Source organism: Ranitomeya imitator, chromosome 1 (genome assembly GCF_032444005.1).
Source record: "Ranitomeya imitator isolate aRanImi1 chromosome 1, aRanImi1.pri, whole genome shotgun sequence".
In the NCBI taxonomy this organism is placed as follows: Eukaryota; Metazoa; Chordata; class Amphibia; order Anura; family Dendrobatidae; genus Ranitomeya; species Ranitomeya imitator.
In genome coordinates this window covers 1176250061-1176275383 of record NC_091282.1, presented here as the reverse complement: position 1 = coordinate 1176275383, position 25323 = coordinate 1176250061, and the positions used below count along the sequence as shown (strand labels likewise).

The 25323-nt window shown below is 46.0% G+C and overlaps 1 protein-coding gene across 19 annotated transcripts in view; it reads right to left on the bottom strand.

Moving 5' to 3' along the window:
- PROM1 (prominin 1) overlaps nucleotides 1-5058 on the bottom strand; it is a 354664-nt gene extending 349606 nt beyond the window's left edge. For 18 of the 19 annotated variants that reach the window (XR_011317012.1, XR_011317013.1, XR_011317014.1 and 15 more), the window contains exon 1: nucleotides 4853-5058. The gene's annotated coding sequence lies outside the window, so the exon portion shown is untranslated. The remainder of the gene's footprint in view (nucleotides 1-4852) is intronic. The other variant, XM_069744704.1, reaches the window with a different exon arrangement.
- Between the last annotated feature and the right edge of the window lie 20265 nt (nucleotides 5059-25323).

Genomic DNA, 25323 nt, shown 5'->3' with positions numbered 1-25323 from the left:
ATACTGGAACATTGACAGGTGGCATGGAGCAAAGATCTAAGTGGAGTTAAATAGAGCAGCCAGCTAACGAATTAACCTCGTCACCTGAGGAAGGAAACTCAGAAACACCCACCAGAGGAAGTTCATGGACAGAACCAGCCGAAGTACCATTCATGACCACAGGAGGGAGCCCGACAACAGAATTCACAACAGCCATCATACAGTATGGAGATTACAGTGTGAGGGTCATTATACATTGTTGGAGCCATCAAACAGTTTGAGGGCTACTAAGGGGCCAGTATACTGTGTGGGTGCATTATACTGTGTATAAGAGAGCATCGTGCTGTGTATAGGGGAGCTGTACAGGGGGGAGACTCGGGATTTTATTAAATGTAAAGTGGGCACTTATTGTTATAGGGGAACTCAGGTCACTGTGGCTATCAAAGGAGCACACAGGCATTATTACTTTCTAGGGGCAAAATATGGGCACTGTTTTCTCGGGCACTTGCACCCGGCATTACTATATTGTAGAGAGTTGCTTTAGAATTTAGAGGGCTCAGAGAACCACACAGCAGGTGCAGTAATAGGGACACATACGGCAGCAGCTCAGTATTGGGGTATCCAGGGGCAGTAATAGAGACACATACTGCAGCAGCGGCTCAGTATTGGGGTATCAGCAGGATGAGGAGTTTGTGCAGGTTGGGAATAGATGGTGATGGGGCTGGAATATGAGAAGTGAAACGTGTCTTTGCTGTATTCTGTGCAGAAGAGTCCTGGCTGAAAGAAGTTGTCATGTCGGTCTGAGTCAGATGGAAAAGACGGGAAAAATGAACGATTCCATCAGAAAGAATGTCAGCGGTAAGTCACCATCTATAACTGTGCTTTGATCTCTTATATGTTCTGCAGGGCTGGTATCTACCACTGACCATATGGCGGTAATATCTATGTTGATCTTTATATAGAGATTATCTTCAGTAACAGTGCGGTCATCTATTGAGGTTCTACTCCACTATTAGGAAGCGTCACCCAGTTGTAATCAAGGTTACCTGGTTAGGGGCCCACCCCGAACCAAAACCCTAGCTACGTCTCTGATAGAAACACTTGAAGGTGTCACGCTCGGGTGGGGAGAACCGCCGGCCAGTCCGTGCACTGCAGTCCGATTTATATGGCCATGTGGGCCCCGATTTTGGCTTACAAATACTAATAAGATTAATGACCAAAACGCTTTTGTGTCAAATGGCAAGCAGTGCAGGGCTGATGAGCTGGTCCATCCCGTTTTTCCCTGATCCAGCAGGTACCTCGGTAACACCATCTTCTCTTCCTTCACTGTATGTTAGCCCCCACAATGCTATTTGTAGACTGAGCTGATGAGAAGGAGGCAGACGATGGTAGCGCTGCACTCATACTGTTTTCCATGTGTTACAGTATACAGGGTGTACTGTAGTCACTTATAGTAAGCATTTTCCACCCACGTTGCAATTAGTCCTGGCTGCAGTGGCCTGAAATCCACAATAACAATGCAATGGGTGAAATAGGCTTCAAATCCAGAGGGGGGGGGGAATAAGTCTTCAACCTGCTCTCAATACATTGTGATTATTGTTCTGCTGCATATACAGATAATGATTCCCAGTCACAGAAACTGAACTGGAGATTTTTGCTGTGATTCCTACACAACCTACGAGACGATCCATTCACCTGTGGAGGCAGAAATGTTGCAGAAATTTTTGCCAATGAAAATCAGCTCCATTCACACGAATGGAGTTGTTTCTGCAGCAAACATACAGTATGGATTGTGATCAAGACCCATTAACACGAATGAGAGACTGCCGTAAAAGTCTCTGAAACAAATCTGTTACAGGTAACCTTACCCTGAAAGGCCACATTACTGTCATAGCACAGCAGCGGTTACCGCTAATGGCCGCAGACCGTGTGGCTGCTATGGGGCTCGAGACTCGGCTGATCCCGGTGCCAGAGTTTTATGTGTGGATTTTCTCCACAGAATGAATTGTATTACATTTGGAAAAAACAGCAAATTATATATTAAAAAAAAAAACATAAGCATTTTTAGCGCATTTCGTTTACCCTGCGGAAATGTAGTCCACGAATAACTGAATCAATAAAGTTTTGTCAGCGTCGAATACCAGGAAGTATAAAAAACAAAAGCAGCGTTATTTAAGACAAGACGTACCAAAAAAGGGATAAAAACGCATGAAAAAAAAAAAACCACTAAAAAATGCAAGTGACCTAAGGCAAAACCAGGAGAGGAACAATCAGAGGAAAAGTATAATAGAAACACGTCACTACTTCTGTATTTATCACCCACTCCTGGTTTTGGCTTATTGATACTGAGGTAAAATACTGACCAAATGCTGAACGTGTGAACGTGGCCTACGGTTTCTTAGATCCATGCACATATGAGCTTTGAAAATGGATCTGTGTCTCCAGTGTGTGACAATCAGAGCTTGTCCTATTCTCATCCGTTTTACACATTCTCGGCCATTAAAGTCTATAGGGACCCGTATAAAACAGATGGCAGACAGATGACACTTTGTACTTCTGGACTTCAGAGATCCATTTGGGTTCCATTTGTTTCCTCAGACTCGATGAATTTAAAAAAAAAACTTTCAGGCTGCCGTCACACTACCAGTATTTGGTCAGTATTTTACATCAGTATTTGTAGCCAAAACCAGGAGTGGAACAAATAGAGGAAAAGTATAATAGAAACACGTCACCACTTCTGCATTTATCACCCACTCCTGGTTTTGGCTTACAAATACTGATGTAAAATACTGACCAAATACTGCTAGTGTGACGGCAGCCTCACAGTCTGCCTCTTTCAGTTAAAAAAAAAAAAAAAAAAAAAAGAAAAAGATCTAATGCCACTAGGATAACACCTGAGGGAAAATAAAGCAAAAAAAAAAAAAAAAAAAGGTCTTTTTTCTCTCAGATGCTGAATATAGCCTTAGGCCGGGATCACACATGCGAGAAACACGTCCGTGTCTCGCATGTGAAATCCAAGCTCTGGCGCCGGCACTCCAGAGCGGATGTTTATGGGACTGGCACTCCAGAGCGGAGCGTGCGGCCACATAGCAACACATGGAGCCGCACGCTCCGCTCTGGAGTGCCGGCGCCAGAACTTGGATTTCACATGCGAGAAATGGACCTTGTGTGATCCCGGCCTTAGGGCTCATACTCACTTGCGAGAAACTCGGATGAGTCTCGCACGGCAATACTCGGCACTGCACCCGGCACTCAGGAGCGGAGCGTGAGGCTGCACGTATTGCTATGTGGCCGCTCTGTCCGATCTGAGTACTGGGTGCAGTGTCGGGTATTGCCGTGCGAGAATCATCCGAGTTTCTCGCACGTGAGTATGAGCCCTTAGAAACACTTTTTAGGCTATATTCACATGTACCTTTTTAACACATTTTTTTTCAACAGGCAAAACCTGCTTAAAAAAAAGCCGGTTTTGCTGTCTCTTGTGCATGCTGACAAAGTTTAGTGCCCACCCCCCAAAAAAACATGCAGCAACACCTGATACCTGCGTTTTTTTGCATCACTTCCTATGGGTGAAAAACACTGAAAATAACGCTGAAATAAGCGACATGCTAAAGTTTTAAAAAACGCAGCAGTTTTCCAAATCAGTGCGTGCATGAGATTTCTGAAATCACATTAACTTTGCTGGTGCTGTACAACGCAGCTTAAAATTTTAATTGAAAAATGCAACGTGTGAACATAGCTAATGGCGTGTTCACGTGTAGCAATTTTCGGTGCAGAAAAAAGATGCTGTATTTTACAGTAGCAGCAAAATAAACAAGATTTGTCAAATCTCATGCACAAGGCTAATTTTGCGTTGTTTTTTTTTTTTTAACCTCTGGTATGCTTTAATCTTAAATCTGCAGTGTCAACTGTTTCAGCATTTTTTGCAGCATTTTTCTACCCGTTTAATCGAACGCATAAGATGCGTATCAAAAACGTGCATACTTTACTTAGCTTTTTTTCCCCTGCACAAGGAGACGCTGTAAAGAAAAAAAAAAAAAATGCACTGTGTGAACACACGTCTACTTTATCAGCTTAGTTTATCATGGTCTAGAAATTACCTTTGGAGCGATCAGCAGTGGTCTAAAATATGATTTTTTAGAAAAAAAAAAGTCTGCAATTTTTTTTCCTAAACCCACGATGCTACATGCGCAGCCCCACCATAATGTTACCGCATGGAGATAAAGTGAAATATTTTTAAATTTGCAATTTACTTGATTACTGCAGTGTGTGCAGCTCCTGGCAGAGCAAGAGTTAACAATGAGAAGGCAGAGAGGGCACCTATCCCAGGTGTTCCCTAGGAGGTCCCCATCCAGGTGAATAGGGGATTTTCTCAATTACAACTCCCAGCGGATGGCGGACCACCCCTCATGCTGCTTCCCTGGCATGTGAGATCCCAGCGGGAACAGCAGAATCATTATTATCCCTCCGTCTCTAGGATTCAATCCCACTCACTGCGTTTAAGCTGGCGTGAAATGATATTAACGGAAGGGGACGCAAATGCTTGTCGTAAGGACAACAGGTGGATGAGGCAAATCTGCTGGGGGGGGGGGGAGTAGTTCAAAGCAAATTTTTGCATCATCACCCGGTAATAAACTGGATAATCGCACTCATTTCATTTTGGATGTTACTATTATTTAAAGCATTGCTTGTCCTGGACCGGTGACAATGTGATACTTAGTCCCGCCGTGTCAATCACAGCATCAGCCATGCAGAATTATTCACCTGTCCTCCAGCAAGGACATCATCCCAGCGTGGTGACTTACTGGGGGATGCGGTGACCCCAGGATAACATGGCATCACATAGGATGTAAGAGCAGGCAGGTATCAGACTTACCTGGGAGACATAGCCCCCCTGGAGCAGAGGACCGGATGCGTCAGTGCCATGCAGGAGTGGAATGTGCTCTATGCCATGGATGAGATGCCCCCCTGGGGTCAGGAATGACTTCCCGGATCTATGGCAGTGCCTAGCTGCTAGGTCTCCTCTCCTGCAGTGAGTCTATCTGCTGCATCCTCATTCAGCACTCTGTAGAAGGAAGAGTCATTCTGTTTCAACCCAATGACAATCTTCAATGGTGTGCTGAGACCACCCAACTATGAATTATTCATGATCTAGTTCTCAGGGGCTCCACATCCAAACCTCAGACAGAAAGCTCTCTGCCGCTGCAAGGTGGATGATTTCCTCTCGCTCTCTTATGCATGGGAATTTTAAGAGGCGGAATTTCAGGGAAAAGAACGCAGACGTGACAAGGTGACACCACCTGTATGTCTTCTGCCAGATCTCCTGGTGGGAAATAAATATACTTTACCAGAGAAAAGGGTAGATTGTAAGTTTTCGTGAGCGCGGTCTTTTATTTCTCAAAGGATAAGTTCACACAAGCGGATAAAAAAAAAAAAGTCTGGTTTTCATCCAGAAAAAAAAAACGGATAATTTTTCATCCTTATCGTCATCTGTTTTCATACATAAAATATACAAGAGCAAATTCAGTTTCTTGTGTTAATAAGGGCAATGTATCTGTGAAAATCGGATACTATATGAATGATCCATTTGGGAACCAAATTATTTTTTTTTGCGCACCCATAGACTTGATTAGGTGAGTCTCATCCCAAATACGAAAGAAACGAGTGCACGCTGCGATTTTATTTTTCACGCAAACATCTGAGCATTAGTACTGTCTGTGTGATGTCAGTTTTTTCCACGACAGGACTCGAACCGAAAATAATGTGAACGAACCCTAATGTTATATGTATGCCTAGTTTTTAATGACTTTTTCAGGCTGAAATCTCCACACTAAAATCAGCTTCTAAAAGACGTGATGTTTGGTGCAGTTTTGTAAGAACGCTGTTTTCATGCACTCTTTTCAGTGTGGTTTTTGATGCATTTTTAATGTCGGGCGAACCAATGGCACTACACAGCCCATGATCCCTACATAATACTGACCTTTAACCCCTTAGTGAACGGGCCAATTTTTTAAAACCTAACATGTAGTAATAACTCTGGAATGCTTGAATATATCCCATTCATTTTGAGACTGATTTTTTGTGGCACATTATACTTTATGAAGTTTAAGTTCATATGTTTTGCGTTTATTTACAAAAATATCAGAGATTTGCCGACTTTTTTTAAAAATTGCAATTTTTGAAATTTGAACGACTGTCCCTTTGATCCAGAAGAAATTAATGATTAAGAAATAACATTTCCCACATGTCTACTTTACATCAGCACCATTTGTAAAATGTTGTTTTATTTTGTTAGCCTTTTGCAAGCTTTAAAAATGTAGCAGTATTTTTTTATTTTTTTCAAAAATGATAATTCTTGCGTTTTGACTACTCAATTTAGCGATCAGGTTAATCCTTTTATTTCATTTATAGATCGGGCGATTCTGAACTCGGTGATACCAAATATGTGTATGTTTGATTTAATTTTTATTGTTTTATTTTTAATGGGGCAAATTTTTATATTATTTTTTTATATTTTAATATATGTTTAAAAACATTTTTTTTTAATTTCGCATGCTTCAGCAGTCTCTATAGGAGACTAGAAGCTGCCAAAACCCGATCAGATCTGCTACATAGAGGAGATATTCAGATCGCCTCTATATAGCAGAATTGCTCACTTGCTATGAGCGCCGACCACTGGGTGGCGCTCACAGCAAGCCGGCACTGACAACCACAGAGGTCTCCAGGAGACCTCAGGTTGTCATACCAACACACCAGGGAACCTGTGATCACATGACGGGGGTCACTGGTGAGCGTATTTCCGGCGCGATTGCCAGAAGCGCGATTTAAATGCCGCTGTTAGAGTTTGACAGCGACATTTAACTGGTTAATAGCCACGGGTGGATTGTGATTCCACCCGCAGCTATTGCGGAAACATGTCAGCTATTCTCTGAGCTGGCATGTCCCCGGAAAGATGTGGGCTCACCACCGGAGCCCATATCAAAGGGAAGGACGTCGCCCGATGTCGGAAAGGGGTTAAGACCATTACTTGGCCATCAGCTGCCATGGCAAACATCAGGACCGCATGATCAAGATCTCAGGGTTCCACTGGGGTTAAAGAGAGAGGCCCCACACTCTGTTAACCACCTAGATGCTGTAGTAATTATTGACAGCAGCATTTAAGGGGTTAAACGACTAAAGTCAGTGCCAACATTGATTGTGGTTGATACAGCAAGTTGTCAGCTATAGTGTACAGCTGATAGCTTCAGGATTACCACCGGTAGGGGGATGCTATTCTCACACAGAGGTGTATCTAGGTTTCCTGGCACCCAGGGCAAGAATTCAGTTTGTCGTCCCCCCCTCCCCCCCCAGGACATATGCGATTTGCACATTAAAGGTACCGTTACACTAAACGATTTACCAATGATCACGACCAGCGATACGACCTGGCCGTGATAGTTGGTAAGTCGTTGTGTGGTCGCTGGGGAGCTGTCACACAGACAGCTCTCCAGCGACCAACGATGCCGAAGTCCCCGGGTAACTAGGGTAAACATCGGGTTACTAAGCGCAGGGCTGCGCTTAGTAACCCGATGTTTACCCTGGTTACCATTGTAAAAGTAAAAAAAAAAAACTCTACATACTCACATTCCTGTCACGTCCCCCAGCGTCAGCTTCCCTGCACTGTGTAAGCGCCGGCCGTAAAGCAGAGCGGTGACGTCACCGCTGTGCTCTGCTTTACGGCCGGCCGGCGCTGACACAGTCAGTGTGGGAAGCTGACGCCGGGGGACGTGACATGTTGTGAATTCTGTGGCTGAGTTCACTTCTGTGGTCACAAGTGGTATTGCAGTCTCTGGGCTTCCTCCCTCAGGTGTTTTGGTGAGCTCGTTGGCTGCCTTGCTATTTAGCTCCACCTGAGTCTGTCTTCCTTGCTCCTTGTCAATGTTCCAGTGTTGGATCTGAGCTACTGCATCTTTCCTTGGGCCTGCTGCTCTGCTAGATAAGTGCTTCTAGTTTGTTTTCTGTTTTTTCTGTCCAGCTTGCTATTAACTTTTGCTGGAAGCTCTGAGAAGCAAAGGGGTGCACCGCCGTGCTGTTAGTTCGGCACGGTGGGTATTTTTGCCCCTTTGCGTGGTTTTCGTTTTAGGGTTTTTTGTAGACTGCATAGTTCTCTTTGCTATCCTCGCTCTGTCTAGAATATCGGGCCTCACTTTGCTGAATCTATTTCATTCCTACGTTTGTCTTTTCATCTTGCTAACAGTCATTATATGTGGGGGGCTGCCTATTCCTTTGGGGTATTTCTCTGAGGTAAGTCAGGCTTGTATTTCTATCTTCAGGCTAGTCAGCTCCTCAGGCAGTGCCGAGTTGCATAGGTAGTGATAGGCGCAATCCACTGCTGCTTATAGTTGTGTGAGGATAGATCAGGTACTGCAGTCTACAGAGATTCCACGTCTCAGAGCTTGTCCTATTGTTTTTGGTTATTGCCAGATCTCTGTATGTGCGCTGATTACTGCACGTTGTGTTGCCTGATTGCCAGCCATAACAGTACAAGGAGCCACACCAATGATTCCCAATAGAGGGAAAAAAGAAATCCTGACATCATTTTTTTTTCTTAGCTCTGTCTTCAGTCTTTTTTTTCCCCTAGACATTAGAGTGCTTCAGGACACAGCTGTGGACATGGATATTCAGGCTCTGTGCTCCTCAATGGATAATCTCGTTGTAAATGTACAAAAGATTCAAGATACTATTGATCAGAAATCGATGCTAGAACCAAGAATTCCGATTCCTGATTTGTTTTTTGGTGACAGAACTAAGTTCCTGAGCTTCAGAAATAATTGTAAGCTATTTTGGCCTTGAAACCTCATTCTTCTGGTAATCCTATTCAACAGGTTTTGATTATTATTTCTTTTTTGCGCGGCGACCCACAGGACTGGGCGTTTTCTCTTGCACCAGGAGATTCTGCATTGAGTAATGTTGATGCATTTTTCCAGGCATTGGGATTGCTTTACGATGAGCCTAATTCAGTGGATCAGGCTGAGAAAAATCTGCTGGCTTTATGCCAGGGTCAGGATGATGTAGAAGTATATTGTCAGAAATTTAGGAAGTGGTCAGTACTCACTCTGTGGAATGAATCTGCACTAGCGGCTTTGTTCAGAAAGGGTCTCTCTGAAGCTCTTAAGGATGTAATGGTGGGATTTCCTACGCCTGCTGGTTTGAATGAGTCTATGTCCTTGGCCATTCAGATCGGTCGTCGCTTGCGCGAGCGTAAATCTGTGCACCATCTGGCGGTATTGTCTGAGAGTAAACCTGAGCCTATGCAGTGCGACAGGACTATGACTAAAGTAGAACGGCAAGAACACAGACGTCTGAACAGACTGTGTTTCTATTGTGGTGATTCTACTCATGCTATTTCTAATTGTCCTAAACGCACTAGGCGGTTCGATAGCTCTGCCGTTATTGGTACTGTACAGTCCAAATTCCTTTTGTCCTTTACCTTAATGTGCTCTTTGTCATCGTATTCTGTCATGGCGTTTGTGGATTCAGGCGCTGCCCTGAATCTGATGGATTTGGATTATGCTAAACGTTGTGGATTTTTCTTGGAGCCTTTGCGGTGTCCTATTCCGTTGAGAGGAATTGATGCTACACCTTTGGCCAAGAATAAGCCTCAGTACTGGGCCCAGCTGACCATGTGCATGGCTCCTGCACATCAGGAAGTTATTCGCTTTCTGGTACTGCATAATTTGCATGATGTGGTCGTGTTGGGGTTGCCATGGCTACAAACCCATAATCCAGTATTGGATTGGAACTCTATGTCGGTAACCAGCTGGGGTTGTCAGGGAGTACATGGTGATGTTCCATTTTTGTCTATTTCGTCATCCATTCCTTCTGACATCCCAGAGTTCTTGTCGGACTTTCAGGATGTATTTGAAGAGTCCAAGTCTGATGCCCTACCTCCGCATAGGAATTGTGATTGTGCTATCGATTTGATTCCTGGTAGTAAATTCCCTAAGGGTCATTTATTTAATTTGTCCGTACCTGAACACACCGCTATGCGCAGTTATGTGAAGGAGTCCCTGGAGAAGGGACATATTCGCCCATCGTCGTCACCATTGGGAGCAGGGTTCTTTTTTGTAGCCAAGAAGGATGGTTCGCTAAGACCGTGTATTGATTACCGCCTTCTTAATAAGATCACTGTTAAGTTTCAGTATCCCTTGCCATTGATTTCTGACTTGTTTGCTCGGATTAAGGGGGCTAGTTGGTTTACTAAGATTGATCTTCGTGGTGCGTATAATCTGGTGAGAATCAGGCAGGGAGATGAATGGAAAACGGCATTTAATACGCCCGAGGGTCATTTTGAGTATCTGGTGATGCCGTTCGGACTTGCCAATGCTCCATCTGTTTTTCAGTCTTTTATGCATGACATCTTCCGTGAGTATCTGGATAAATTCTTGATTGTTTACTTGGATGACATTTTGATCTTCTCAGATGATTGGGAGTCTCATGTGAAGCAAGTCAGAATGGTTTTCCAGGTACTGCGTGCTAATTCCTTGTTCGTGAAGGGATCAAAGTGTCTCTTCGGTGTGCAGAAAGTTTCATTTTTGGGGTTCATCTTTTCCCCTTCTACTATCGAGATGGATCCGGTTAAGGTTCAGGCCATCCAGGATTGGACTCAGCCGACATCTCTAAAAAGTCTGCAGAAATTCCTGGGCTTTGCTAATTTTTATCGTCGCTTCATCTGTAATTTTTCTAGCATTGCCAGACCATTGACCGATTTGACCAAGAAGGGTGCTGATTTGGTTAATTGGTCTTCTGCTGCCGTGGAAGCTTTTCAGGAGTTGAAGCGTCGTTTTTGTTGTGCCCCTGTGTTGTGTCAACCTGATGTTTCTCTTCCGTTCCAGGTCGAGGTTGATGCTTCTGAGATTGGTGCAGGGGCGGTTTTGTCACAGAGAGGTTCTGGTTGCTCAGTGTTCAAACCATGTGCTTTCATTTCCAGGAAATTTTCTGCTGCTGAGCGTAATTATGATGTGGGCAACCGAGAGTTGCTGGCCATGAAGTGGGCATTCGAGGAGTGGCGTCATTGGCTTGAGGGTGCTAAGCATCGCGTGGTGGTTTTGACTGATCATAAGAACCTTACTTATCTTGAGTCTGCCAAGCGCTTGAATCCTAGACAGGCCCGTTGGTCGTTATTTTTTGCTCGTTTTGATTTTGTGATTTCATACCTTCCGGGCTCTAAAAATGTGAAGGCGGATGCTCTGTCTAGGAGTTTTGTGCCCGACTCTCCGGGGTTATCTGAGCCGGCGAGTATCCTCAAGGAAGGAGTCATTGTGTCTGCCATCTCCCCTGATTTGCGGAGAGTGTTGCAGAAATTTCAGGCTAATAAACCTGATCGTTGTCCGGCCGAGAAACTGTTCGTCCCTGATAGGTGGACTAGTAAAGTTATCTCTGAACTTCATTGTTCGGTGCTGGCCGGTCATCCAGGAATCTTTGGTACCAGGGAGTTGGTTGCTAGATCCTTCTGGTGGCCGTCTCTGTCACGGGATGTGCGTGCTTTTGTGCAGTCCTGTGGAATTTGTGCTAGGGCTAAGCCCTGCTGTTCACGTGCCAGTGGGTTGCTTTTGCCCTTGCCGGTCCCGAAGAGGCCTTGGACACATATTTCGATAGATTTCATTTCTGACCTTCCCGTTTCTCAAAAAATGTCGGTCATTTGGGTGGTCTGTGATCGCTTTTCTAAAATGGTCCATCTGGTGCCTTTGGTTAAATTGCCTTCCTCCTCTGATTTGGTGCCTTTGTTCTTCCAGCATGTGGTTCGTTTACATGGCATTCCTGAGAATATTGTTTCTGACAGAGGTTCCCAGTTTGTCTCGAGGTTCTGGCGAGCCTTTTGTGGTAGGATGGGCATTGACCTATCTTTCTCCTCGGCCTTCCATCCTCAGACTAATGGCCAGACCGAACGAACCAATCAGACCTTGGAAACATATCTGAGATGTTTTGTTTCCGCTGACCAGGATGATTGGGTGTCATTTTTGCCGTTGGCTGAGTTCGCCCTTAATAATCGGGCCAGCTCGGCTACCTTGGTCTCTCCATTTTTCTGCAATTCTGGGTTCCATCCTCGTTTCTCTTCAGGACAGGTTGAGTCTTCGGACTGTCCTGGTGTGGATTCTGTGGTGGACAGGTTGCAGCAGATCTGGACTCAGGTAGTGGACAATTTGACCTTGTCCCAGGAGAAGGCTCAGCTTTTCGCTAATCGCAGACGCCGTGTGGGACCCCGACTTCGTGTTGGGGATCTGGTTTGGTTATCTTCTCGTCATATTCCTATGAAGGTTTCCTCTCCTAAATTTAAACCTCGTTTTATTGGTCCGTATAGGATTTCTGAGATTCTCAATCCGGTGTCTTTTCGTCTGACCCTCCCAGACTCCTTTTCCATACATAATGTATTCCATAGGTCGTTGTTGAGGAGATACGTGGCACCTATGGTTCCATCTGTGGAGCCTCCTGCCCCTGTTTTGGTGGAGGGGGAATTGGAGTATATTGTGGAGAAGATTTTGGATTCTCGTGTCTCTAGACGGAAACTCCAGTATCTGGTCAAATGGAAGGGTTATGCTCAGGAAGATAATTCCTGGGTTTTTGCCTCTGATGTCCATGCCCCAGATCTTGTTCGTGCCTTTCATGTGGCTCATCCTGGTCGGCCTGGGGGTTCTGGTGAGGGTTCGGTGACCCCTCCTCAAGGGGGGGGTACTGTTGTGAATTCTGTGGCTGAGTTCACTTCTGTGGTCACAAGTGGTATTGCAGTCTCTGGGCTTCCTCCCTCAGGTGTTTTGGTGAGCTCGTTGGCTGCCTTGCTATTTAGCTCCACCTGAGTCTGTCTTCCTTGCTCCTTGTCAATGTTCCAGTGTTGGATCTGAGCTACTGCACCTTTCCTTGGGCCTGCTGCTCTGCTAGATAAGTGCTTCTAGTTTGTTTTCTGTTTTTTCTGTCCAGCTTGCTATTATTTTTTGCTGGAAGCTCTGAGAAGCAAAGGGGTGCACCGCCGTGCTGTTAGTTCGGCACGGTGGGTCTTTTTGCCCCTTTGCGTGGTTTTCGTTTTAGGGTTTTTTGTAGACTGCATAGTTCTCTTTGCTATCCTCGCTCTGTCTAGAATATCGGGCCTCACTTTGCTGAATCTATTTCATTCCTACGTTTGTCTTTTCATCTTGCTAACAGTCATTATATGTGGGGGGCTGCCTATTCCTTTGGGGTATTTCTCTGAGGTAAGTCAGGCTTGTATTTCTATCTTCAGGCTAGTCAGCTCCTCAGGCAGTGCCGAGTTGCATAGGTAGTGATAGGCGCAATCCACTGCTGCTTATAGTTGTGTGAGGATAGATCAGGTACTGCAGTCTACAGAGATTCCACGTCTCAGAGCTTGTCCTATTGTTTTTGGTTATTGCCAGATCTCTGTATGTGCGCTGATTACTGCACGCTGTGTTGCCTGATTGCCAGCCATAACAGTGACAGGAATGTGAGTATGTACTGTTTTTTTTTTTTTAACTTTTACAATGGTAACCAGGGTAAATATCGGGTTACTAAGCGCAGCCCTGCGCTTAGTAACCCGATATTTACCCTGGGTACCAGTGAACACATCGCTGGATCGGCGTCACACACGCCGATTCAGCGATGACAGCGGGTGATCAGCGACCAAAAAAAAGGTCCTGATCATTCCCAGCGACCAACGATCTCCCAGCAGGGGCCTGATCGTTGGTCGCTGTCACGCATAAAGATTTAGTTAACGATATCGTTGCTACGTCACAAAAAGCAACGATATCGTTAACGAAATCGTTATGTGTGAAGGTACCTTTAGGCCGGAGTCACACTACAGCAAGATATGGCCAAGTCTCGCTGGTTAAAAGCAAGCTCTGGCACCGGCACTCCAGAGTGGAGCATGCAGCTCCATGTATTGCTATGAGGCCGCTCCGCTCTGGAGTGCCGATGCCAGAGCTTGGTTTTAACCAGCGATACTCGGCCGTGACTCGCTGTTGTGTGACTCCAGCCTTAGTCATGTACCCACAAACTCCTCTTCCTAATGCTCTCAATGTTCAGTGAAAAACTGATAGAAGCAGGAAGAGAAGCTCGTTGTCACAGGACCATAAGTATGAAAATCGCATATGAGTGAAGTGTCCATGTGACGACTACTGGAACCTGCAGAGCTGAATCCTGGCAATGCAGGCTTCTGAATTCTCACAACTAATGCACTGAACACTTTTAGGATTCTCCCTTGCCGGTGGACAGTCATGTCAGCACAAGTATGCGATTTGTACACTTCTGGCCACATTCCAACTAGACGTGCCCGGCCTCGCTCAGTTCATTTTCATTGACTAAGGCCACACATGTCTAGTCAGCACGTGACGGCATGTATGTAAATCGCCAGCATGAGAGAATCCTGACAGCGTGCAGTGCGCACTGTGGGAACTCAGAAGTCTGCAGTCACAAAGAATGACTGCAGACTCATTACAAACCTGGACAACCCCTTTAATGCTCCTATCTAGTGATGAGCGAATATACTCGTTACATGAGATTTCTCGAGCACGCTCGGGGGTCCTCCGAGTATTTTTTAGTGCTCGGAGACTTAGTTTTTCTTGCCGCAGCTGAATGATTTACATCTGTTAGCCAGCATAAGTACATGTGGGGTTTGCCTGGTTGCTAGGTAATCACCACATGTACTTATGCTGCTAACAGATGTAAATCATTCAGCTGTGGCAAGAAAAACTAAATCTCCGAGCACTAAAAAATACTCGGAGGACCCCCGAGCATGCTCGAGAAATCTCGAGTAATGAGTCTATTCGCTCATCACTACTCCTAACAAATAACAGGATGAGAATTAGTTAGTATCACAAATAACATTTACATCCAGGTACCTTATAGATTACGTCGTCTATGGAGCCGTTCTCCTTCTTTTCTTCATCTTGCCCAGACCCCATGATGAGTTTTCTCATCCACAGCCGTCTCTGCAGACTTCCATCTTCTCCGCTCTTTTGCAGCAAATCTCTACCTGATACCCTTAAAGAAAGAAGTGTCATTATAATGCTCCAAAATAATAAATTGCCCCTCACTATATTGTCTGCACAAAATCTGACCCCCCACACTGTCCATCTTATGGTACATGCTCTTTACACTGACCTCTCATTTCCATACCGGCACCCTCTTCACACTGTCCGCTCATACTGTGTCCCCCTATAGGGCCCAGTATTTATACTGTACCCTCATCACACTCCCCCTCCTTGGTATACTGTCCCCTCCTGGCTGTGCGATTACACTGTCCCTCCATGCTACGCCCCTACTACTCAGTTTCTATTCTGTGCCCACTTACTTTTCTCCCCTCATACTTTCTCCTCACACTATTCCTCTCCCTCCTCATACTGTCTCCTCTCACATCCCCCCTGTTCACCATACTGTTTCCTTATATATTTACCCCTCACTTAATATACTGCCTGCTCACCCCATACATTTCACCACCCTCACTCCCAATACTCTGTCCACATACATTTTTCACATCGCTACTCATACTGTGTCCCCATACATTCCCCCATTCGCTCCCCATACTGTCTGTACCCATCCCCCATACTGTTTCCTCATATATGCCCCCCAGTCCCCCATGATGTTTCCTCATACATGCCCCCCATTCCCTCATACTGTTTCCTTATACATGCCTGTTGTGAATTCCGCTCTTGGGCTCCCTCCGGTGGTTGTAAGTGGCACTTTTGTGAATTCTGCTCTTGGGCTCCCTCCGGTGGTTTTAAGTGGAATGGCTGCTCCTTGGATTTAGCAGTCTGCAGCTGCTTCCACTGATTGTCTTTCTGCTCGGCTAATTATGCCTGGCTCTTCCCTTCAGCCAGTGCCACTTGTCAATGGTTCCTGGTTGGATTCACATCTCTCTTGGATTTCCCTGATATCCTGACCAGTTCAACAAAGATAAGTCCTTTCTTTGCTCTTTTCTGTCCACATGTTGTGGACTTATTCGTTCTGTGCATTCTATGTTTTGTCCAGCTTGCCAGTAAGGATTAATTCAGTTAAGCTGGAAGCTCTGGGAAGCAGATTTACCCTCCACACCTTTAGTCAGGTGTGGAGATTTTTGTAAACTCTGTGTGGATTTTTGTAGTTTTTAATACTGACCGCACAGTATTCCGTCCTGTCCTATCTATCTAGCTAGACTGGCCTCCTGTGCTACATCCTGGTTTCATTCTACGTATGTCTTTTCCCTCTCCACTCACAGTCATTACTTGTGGGGGGCTATCTATCCTTTGGGGATTTTCTCTGAGGCAAGATAGTTTTCCTGTTTCTATCTTTAGTGGTAATTAGTTCTCAGACTGTGATGAGGTGCCTAGGGAGTGACAGGAGCATCCCACGGCTACTTCTAGTGTTGTGTTGAGCTTAGGGACTGCGGTCAGTATAGGTACCACCTCCTTCAGAGCTCGTCCCATGTTGCTCCTAAACCACCAGTTCATAACACATGCCCCCCATTCCTTCATACTATTTCCTCATACATGCCCCCATCTCCCCCTTTGCTCTTCATTTTATGTCCTCTCCCCCACACATTAAGTTCCCCCATCCCCACTACAAATCCCCCCACACACATTAAACACCCATATCCCCACTCCAATTATCCCCACACACATTAAACACCCCCATCCCCACTCCAATTCTCCCCATACATAATGAATCCCCCCATCCCCACTCCAATTCTCCCCACACACAATAAATCACCCCATCCCCACTCCAATTCTCCCCACACCTAATAGATCCTCCCATCCCCACTCCAGTTCTCCCCATACACAATAAATCCCTCATCCCCACACACAATAAATCCCCCCCATCCCCACTCCAATTCTCCCCACACACAATAAATCCCCTCATCCCCACTCCAATTCTCCCCACACACAATAAATCCCCCATCCCCACTCCAATTCTCCCCACACACAATAAATCCCTCCATCCCCACTCCAATTCTTCCCACACACATTAAACACTCCCATCCCCACTCCAATTCTCCCCACACATAATAAATCCCCCTTCCCCACTCAAATTCTCCCCACACACAATAAATCCGCCCACCCCCACTCCAGTTTTCCTCACACACAATAAATCCCCCCATCCCCACTCCAATTCTACCCACACACATTAAACACCCCCATCCCCACTCCACTGCTCCCTACACACATTAAACACTCCCATCTCCACTCCAATTCTCCCCACACACAATAAATCCCCCCACCCCCACTCCAATTCTACCTACACACATTAAACACACCCATCCCCTCTCCAATTCTACCCACACACATTAAACACCCCCATCCCCACTCAAATTCTCCCCACACACATTAGACACCCCCATCCCCACTCCAATTCTCCCCATACATAATAAGTCCCCCATCCCCGTTCCAATTCTTTCCACACACAATAAATCCCCCCATCTGCACTCCAATTCTCCCCACACACAATAAATCCCCCTATCCCAACTCCAATTCTCCCCATACATAATAAATCCCCCATCCCTGTTCCAATTCTTTCCACACACAATAAATCCCCCCATCCCCACTACAATTCTCCCCATACATAATAAATCCCCCATCCCTGTTCCAATTCTTTCCACACACAATAAATCCCCCCATCCCCACTCCAATTCTCCCCATACATAATAAATCCCCCATCCCCACTCCAATTCTCTCCACACACACAATAAATCCCCCCATCCCCACTCCAATTTTCCTCACACACAATAAATCCCCCCATCCCCACTCCAATTCTACCCACACATAATAAATCCCCCATCCCCATTCCAATTCTCCCTACACAAATTAAACACTCCCATCCCCACTCCAATTCTACCCACACACATTAAACACCCCCATCACCCACTCCAATTCTCCCCACACATAATAAATCCCCCATCCCCACTCCAATTCTTTCCACACACAATAAATCCCCCCATCCCGACTCCAATTCTCCCCATACACAATAAACACCCTTATCCTCACTCCATTTCTCCCGACGCACATTAAATATCCCCATCCCCATTCAAATTCCCCCCACACAATAAATCCCCCCATCCCCACTCCAATTCTCCCCATACACATTAAAACCACATCCCCACTCAAATTCTCCCCACAAATAATAAATCCCCTCCGTGCACTTAATCTTCGGTGTCTTCAGCTCCACTGGAGCATTTACGACCAGTATTCGCCTCCGCAGCTTGGATGAGTGACATCAGCAGTGTGATCACATGATCTGATCACGCTGCTCACGTAGCTCTGACCCAGCAGTCAGAGTCTCAATTCTTCTCACTTCTATAAGATGCAAATACAACTGATCTCTGGGAGCCGGCGCGCTGCAGCTTCTCTGTGCTGGCTGTCAGCTTGACAGTTGGCACAGAGAACAACCGACCCTCTCCGTCCGGGGGGCGGCAGAATGCAGCCGTCAGGGAAGACACTGCGGACTGCTACATTAGGTGGCCCCACTGCGCCCCCCGGCTGCCCCCCAGATATGCAGCACCCCAGGGTCCTGGTCATTGCAGTAATATCATTCTCCTCTAGGGGGGGAGTGATGTTACGTTTGGAGGCAAAGAAAGACAACTGAATCCAGGTATCACAAACATGCAACACATTTCGCACTCCAGGCCACAAGGGGGAGCACTGCTCCTATTTATTAGGGTACTCCTCACATTTAGGTAAAACTGGTTCCCTGGGGAGGAAGTTAGTGAGTTGCTGGCTGAGCTTCGCTCAGGTAGTTGGTCCCTGACAGGGGTGGGATCCTGTCAGAGGTCGAGACAGAAGGACACGGAGCTGTGCCTGCCCTAAGTGCGGCAGCTTCTAGAAAGAGACAATGAAGGAGAATTGTATTGTAGAGAGGGTAAAGAAGTCATAGCAAAGGAGTGGATATCAGAGTTCTGCCCTACACAGGCTGCCTCCTTCTGAGGTGCAGGATCCCGGTAGCCGGAACACCGAGGGAGCAACGATCCTTTATGCCTTGCTCCAGAGACCAGCAGGACAGCTAATTTCACGTTACCTGTCCGTCCCTACACCCAGGAGGCAAGGTGGCACCCCTTAGAGGCTGGGGCATGATAGAGTCCCTGTAAAACTCCTCAAGCCACCGATCATACGGGTTTGTCCTATCCATCTGGGGGACAGAGAGAGAGACATAACATCTGTAACATCTTCAACAGTTGTTCTGTAACATCTTCAACAGTTGTGAGGACCTTATGAGAAGCTTAGCAGTAAGGTACTACAACACACAGCGCTAGAGGAAGGCTACTGATTTCTACCTGGACAAGGGGACTCTGGATTTGCCTCCAAACCGGCCGGACTCTGCCTGCCCTGTGGTCTGGTGCCCTGGACTGTGGATGCTGAAACCTTCAGTAAAAGGTAAAGAGACTGCAACCTTGTGTCCTCGTTCTTCACTGCGCCTCTCACAATCCACCATCTACACACTGGGAAGCCCTGGGGAAATACTTCACCTGTGGGAAGGTATACCACCTAGCTGCCATAACATCACCCCAGCGGACCACTTTAAAGACCTTCCCCTTTTCCAACGGACGCCCCAGGGCCACGAACCAGGTCAGCCACCGTGACATCCCCCCGTGAACCGAAGGACCCGGTACCATGTTCCCCTAGCCCTTGGGGGCGCTCCAGATACGCCTCTGATATCACACATCAGTAGAAAAACGTATTGGTGGTCACTAATGGGTTAAGGCAATAAATAACAACGTAATAAAAATAAACCGTACACCTTGACTTTTAAATGGAAGTTTTGGCCACAGCCTTTATTTAATTTAAATAGATAACTCAATAACTTATAAACCATACCGCAGCTTATCCAAAGCTCAAGCCCATTTACCATCAAGCCATCCATTCAGATCCCTGAAAGACTTACTCACAGGCCCGTGACTAAATACAAGGAAGGAATGGAGGGCAGCACTTTAGGTATGGCAGGGACGAGGAATAACAACTTCTCTCATCGCTGCCCCTTCTTATCCCTCCAGTCCATACTTACATTAGCCTGTCCTATCAGCGCACGTTGCTGAGGAAAAAACTGCACTTCACCCAGCGATGTGCAGCTGACTGGACAGGTCCACCACAAATGTCTGTTCTCAAAAATATAGAAAATACCGGGAAAATAGCAGCGGGAAAACCCTCCTAAGTGTCCGGGCACTGCCATGCATTTCTGCTGCAAAAATCTTTCCAAAAACCATGAGAAAAATTGACTTGCTCTGTAGGAGTGTTTCCTCGTACAAATGGATGGGAGGCTTGTTGCAAGCAGATGTCAAGCATGGTTATGTGAAAAAGGGCTCCCTAAAATGAACATGGTGCACAGATATGTAAAAATGACATTACTCTGCATATGTTCGGTCTTATGTCATTTTTTTTTTACCGCTTTAGGGTTCCAAACCCCTGAAGTGGTTAAAAGAAGCGACCTGCTCATTCACCAGGGGGCTTCCACTAGAAAGCCACCCACGCTCTCTACTTAGTAGTATAGATTGGAAGCTGGCATATTTTTTAAACGTCTTTGCCTGGAAAAAACTCGTTGGTTGTGCCAGTGCCTAAATGCCGCTGCATGTCATGGGGTTACCCCGACATTGTGGAGCCAGAAGACCGCATCGTCTGATTGCTCCTACTCCTCCAGCGCTGAGAAGCACTTCTCCTTCATTTTAAATTTGTTTATTTCTTCTAGAAGAACAGGGGTTAATCGGCCATGTTAGAAATCCCTGTGCTCACAGCTGAGCTCGGTTAGCCACTCCTCTTACCTTTATGATCTGGGCTCTGAGACAAATCCTTGTCAGAGCTAGCTTTATTGCTGCATGGCTAACAGAGGGAGAGAAGTTCTTAAGAGAAGGAGAGTTGGATGAGTTATTAGTGACTGTTGGTTGGTTTGTATGTTAGAAGGGGAAATCGGGGGGTGGTAGTCATGGCGAGTTACTTAAAGGCACAGTTCACAAGCAGAGTCCACTAAGCATACAGGTCCTTCTCAAAAAATTAGCATATAGTGTTAAATTTCATTATTTACCATAATGTAATGATTACAATTAAACTTTCATATATTATAGATTCATTATCCACCAACTGAAATTTGTCAGGTCTTTTATTGTTTTAATACTGATGATTTTGGCATACAACTCCTGATAACCCAAAAAACCTGTCTCAATAAATTAGCATATTTCACCCATCCAATCAAATAAAAGTGTTTTTTAATAACAAACAAAAAAAACATCAAATAATAATGTTCAGTTATGCACTCAATACTTGGTCGGGAATCCTTTTGCAGAAATGACTGCTTCAATGCGGCGTGGCATGGAGGCAATCAGCCTGTGACACTGCTGAGATGTTATGGAGGCCCAGGATGCTTCAATAGCGGCCTTAAGCTCATCCAGAGTGTTGGGTCTTGCGTCTCTCAACTTTCTCTTCACAATATCCCACAGATTCTCTATGGGGTTCAGGTCAGGAAAGTTGGCAGGCCAATTGAGCACAGTAATACCATGGTCAGTAAACCATTTACCAGTGGTTTTGGCACTGTGAGCAGGTGCCAGGTCGTGCTGAAAAATGAAATCTTCATCTCCATAAAGCATTTCAGCCGATGGAAGCATGAAGTGCTCCAAAATCTCCTGATAGCTAGCTGCATTGACCCTGCCCTTGATGAAACACAGTGGACCAACACGAGCAGCTGACATGGCACCCCACACCATCACTGACTGTGGGTACTTGACACTGGACTTCAGGCATTTTGGCATTTCCTTCTCCCCAGTCTTCCTCCAGACTCTGGCACCTTGATTTCCGAATGACATGCAAAATTTGCTTTCATCAGAAAAAAGTACTTGGGACTAGGGTTGAGCGAAACGGGTCGTTCATTTTCAAAAGTCGCCGACTTTTGGCAAAGTCGGGTTTCATGAAACCCGATCCGACCCCTGTGCGGGGTCGGCCATGCGGTACGCGACTTTCGCGCCAAAGTCGCGTTTCAATGACGCGAAAAGCGCCATTTCTCAGCCAATGAAGGTAAACGCAGAGTGTGGGCAGCGTGATGACATAGGTCCTGGTCCCCACCATCTTAGAGAAGGGCATTGCAGTGATTGGCTTGCTGTCTGCGGCGTCACAGGGGCTATAAAGGGGAGTTCCCGCCGACCGCCATGTTACTGCTGCTGATCTGAGCTTAGGGAGAGGTTGCTGCCGCTTCGTCAGAAGCAGGGATAGCGTTAGGCAGGGTCCATTAACCACAAAACCGCTTGTGCTGTAGCGATTTCCACTGCCCAACACCACCTTCGGTGTGCAGGGACAGTGGAAGCTACATTTTTTTTTTTTCCCCCTCAGCGCTGTAGCTCATTGGGCTGCCCTAGAAGGCTCCCTGATAGCTGCATTGCTGTGTGTACGCCGCTGTGCAAACCAACTGCTTTTTTCAAAGCACAAATCCTCTTGTTCCTTCCTTTCTGCACAGCTATCTTTTTGGTTTGTCCACACTTTTTATTTAATTTGTGCATCAGTCCACTCCTTATTGCTGCCTGCCATACCTGGCTGAGATTACTGCAGGGAGATAGTAATTGAAGGACACTCCCTGTTTTTTTTTTGTTTTTTTTTGTGGGAGATTAAGATTGACATTTCTGCTAGAGTGCCATCCCTGTCTGTGTCATCTCTCACTCAGTGGGCCATAGAAAGCCTATTTATTTTTTTGCTTGATTTGGGTTATAAAATCTACCTGAAAAAATCACTACATCAATCAGTGGGAGAAAAATATTGGCCTCAGGGCTTGTGTGCCACTCTTGACTCCTGTGTGCATCATCACTCACTCAGTGGGCCATAGAAAGCCTATTTATTTTTTTGCTTGATTTTGGTTCTAAAATCTACCTGAAAAAATCACTACATCAATCAGTGGGAGAAAAATATTGGCCTCTGGGCTTGTGTGCCACTCCTGACTCCTGTGTGCGTCATCTCTCACTCAGTGGGCCATAGAAAGCCTTTTTTTGTTTTATTTGGTTTCTAAATTCTTCCTGAAAAAATCATTTTATTCTATTTTTTTTTCCTAAAGTCTCCCTGAAAAAAACAAACAAAAAAAAACAAATCAGTGGGAGATTAATATTGCCCTTTCTGCTTGTGTGCCAGTCTTGACTCCTGGGTGTGCCATCTCTCTCTCCAATTGTGGGCCATAGAAAGCCTATTATTTTTTTAGCTTGATTTGGGTTCCAAAATCTACCTGAAAAAATCACTACATCAATCAGTGGGAGAAAAATATTGGCCTCTGGGCTTGTGTGCCACTCCTGACTCCTGTGTGCGTCATCTCTCACTCAGTGGGCCATAGAAAGCCTTTTTTTGTTTTATTTGTTTTCTAAATTCTCCCTGAAAAAATCATTTTATTTTCTTTGGTTTCTAAATTCTTCCTGAAAAAATCATTTTATTCTATTTTTTTTTCCTAAAGTCTCCCTGAAAAAAAAAAAAAAATCAAATCAGTGGGAGATTAATATTTACATTTGTGCTTCAGTGACAGTCCTGCGTGTGTGGCATCTCTCTTATTTGTTGCCACCAACAACAGAGTGTGTAACATTGTGCCTGATTTTCGTTGTGGTCTCACTCACCTGTAAAGGGGTAGCTAAATCATACTGAAGTTATAGCTCACCGTGTAATTTGTGTGACAGCAACAAATACCGTTAGTTTGTTTACGTTTTTAAAACAATGAGGAAGTCTGGTGGAAGAGGTCGTGGCCGGGGGCGTTCATTGTCAGCTGGTAATGAGGGTAGTGGTAGTGGTGGAGCATCAGCTGGTCGTGGGAAAAAAAATATTGCACCTAAGTCTGGAGCTGTGGAGCCAGGTTCGTCGTCTGGCTACACAAGGCCTCGAACGCTCCCTTTTCTGGGAGTAGGAAAACCGCTTTTAAAGCCGGAGCAGCAAGAGCAAGTTTTGGCTTATCTTGCTGACTCAGCCTCTAGCTCTTTTGCCTCCTCTCGTGAAACTGGTAAATGTCAAAGCAGCACGTCGTTAGTGGATGTTCACGGTCAGGGACAAGTCGCTTCCTTGTCCTCTTCAGCAAAAACAACAACAGAGAAGAATGCAGCAGGCGACACAACGGGTTACTCCATGGAGCTCTTTACACATACCGTCCCTGGCTTAGAAAGTGAAGCAGTTAACAGTCCATGCCCATTACAAGTTGAATCTGACATGGAGTGCACTGATGCACAGCCACAGCCAGACTACTATGCTGGTCCTTTGACTCAGACCACAACATTGCCCTCGCAGGGTGCTGATCAAGAATCAGACCCTGATGAGACTATGTTGCCCCATCACGAACGCTATACCACCGACCGACACGGTGACACAGACGAAGTTGCACACGAGCTACAAGAAGAGGTAATAGATGACCCAGTTCTTGACCCCGATTGGCAGCCATTGGGGGAACAGGGTGCAGGCGGCAGCAGTTCTGAAGCGGAGGAGGAGGGGCCGCAGCAGGCATCAACATCGCAACAGGTTCCATCTGCCGGGCCCGTATCTTGCCCAAAACGCGTGGCAAAGCTAAAACCTGTTGGAGGACAGCGTGGCCATCCGGTTAAAGCTCAGTCTGCAATGCCTGAAAAGGTATCCGATGCTAGAAAGAGTGCAGTCTGGCATTTTTTTAAACAACATCCAATTGATCAGCGCAAAGTCATCTGTCAAAAATGTTCAACTACCTTAAGCAGAGGACAGAATCTGAAAAGTCTCAATACAAGTTGCATGCATAGACATTTAACCACCATGCATTTGCAAGCCTGGACTAACTACCAAACGTCCCTTAAGGTTGTAGCACCCTCGGCCAATGAAGCTAGTCAGCAACGCAACATCCCTTCCGGCAGTGTAGGGCCACCATTTTCCGCACCACCTGCAGTATCTGTGCAGGTTTCTTTGCCAGGCCAAAGCCGTCAGGGTCAGGGAATCACCAGTTTCGTAGTAGGAAACACTGCATCTAGGGCACCGGTGGCAACAATACCATCTCCCACCGTCTCTCAGTCTGCCATGTCCACCGGCACCCCCGCTAGTTCCACGATCTCCAGCTCTCCAGTCCAGCTCACCCTACATGAGACTATGGTTAGAAAAAGGAAGTACTTAGCCTCGCATCCGCGTACACAGGGTTTGAACGCACACATAGCTAGACTAATCTCGTTAGAGATGATGCCCTACCGGTTAGTTGAAAGCGAAGCTTTCAAAGCCCTGATGGACTACGCTGTACCACGCTACGAGCTACCCAGTCGACACTTTTTTTCCAGAAAAGCCATCCCAGCCCTCCACCAGCATGTTAAAGAGCGCATCGTCCATGCACTCAGGCAATCTGTGAGCACAAAGGTGCACCTGACAACAGATGCATGGACCAGTAGGCATGGCCAGGGACGTTACGTGTCCA